At 68.1% G+C, this 1,156-nt stretch overlaps 1 protein-coding gene across 1 annotated transcript in view; it reads left to right on the top strand.

The window, feature by feature from the left end:
- Positions 1 to 1,156, top strand: part of S100A16 (S100 calcium binding protein A16) — an 8,143-nt gene that overhangs the window by 6,203 nt on the left and 784 nt on the right. The gene's annotated exons all lie outside the window — the stretch shown is intronic.

Raw genomic sequence — 1,156 nt, 5'->3', positions numbered from 1 at the left:
GGGGCTGGGTGCTGGTGGCGGGGGGACCGGTGACACCGGTGCGGGGTCTGCACATGGGGTCCCCAGGAGGTGCCGGGGATGGGTGGGTGCTTTTGCCCAGGTGCTGCTGATTACTTTTTGTTGGCAGTTAACAGCCAGGGATGGGGAAGGGCTGGAGCTGGAGGTCTCCGGTGAGCGGCTTTTGTGGGGCCGTGCCGGGCGCTGTAGCTCCCAGTGGGACCCATTGCCAGCGCTGGGATTGTTCAAAAGCCACCCTGGTGCCCAGCATCCTGCAAACTGGGGAGGGTCCCCAGTCCTGGGAGGGGGTGGCCCCGGGCTGTGGGGCACAGCGAAGGCTCCTGTGGGGGGCGAGGACGGCTCGGGAGGGCGCCCGGCCACGCAGAGACACACAGAGACGGGGAACCCAGGGCTGAGCCTCCCGTCTCTTGTCACCACCCCGATGTCCTCGGCCTGGGGCTGAATTGGGGAGGATCAGTGCAGAGGGAGAGGGGATGCGAGCCAAATTTGGGGCACCGGGCGGGTCCTGCCCGCTCCCACGGAGCAGCTGGGCTGCAGACACCCTCCGGGATGGTGGCCCCAGGGTGGGGGACAGTGCTGGGCCACCGCTCTGGGCTCCATGCATGCCGCTCGGCTGGCTTCCTCCAAGACCCAGGCGGCCACCGCTGCCGTGATGGTCGGCACCGCACCCCGGGCTGCTGCAAACCAGCAAAACAACGGGGACCAACACGCCCCAGCTCGCCCCGCGCCCTGCCACCGACGAGGCAGGAAAGAGCCAAGGCCGGACAAGGTGACGCCGTTTCCGTCCCTGCCTGCCTGCATCCTGCCCGGGACGCAGGCGCTGGAGCGTGTGACAGACCATCCTGTTGGGTCCATCCATAGGAAGGAAATTCCAGGCTTGGGGCAGCCTTGGGACCGCGGAGAGAGAAAGGGGGGACCCCGGACATCGAGCAGGCAGGCAGAATTGGACGTGGGATACGGGGGACACCCTCGGCTGGGTTCGCGGGGGGCTCGGGCAGGTCCAGACCTGCCCCAATGGGGTGTTCCCGGAACCGTGAAGCAAGAGGAAGGCTGGCTGGTAATTCCTGCCCTCGTCCTGCCGCCGCCGCACGGCTCCCAGCCCCATTCCTCCCTCAGGAGCCCCGGGAACTGCGGGGTG

This window comes from Egretta garzetta, unplaced genomic scaffold (assembly GCF_000687185.1).
Source record: "Egretta garzetta isolate BGI_Z169 unplaced genomic scaffold, ASM68718v1 scaffold350, whole genome shotgun sequence".
Taxonomy (NCBI): domain Eukaryota; kingdom Metazoa; phylum Chordata; class Aves; order Pelecaniformes; family Ardeidae; genus Egretta; species Egretta garzetta.
Note: the sequence above shows the minus strand (reverse complement) of the source record. Positions and strands in the feature narration are given on the sequence as shown.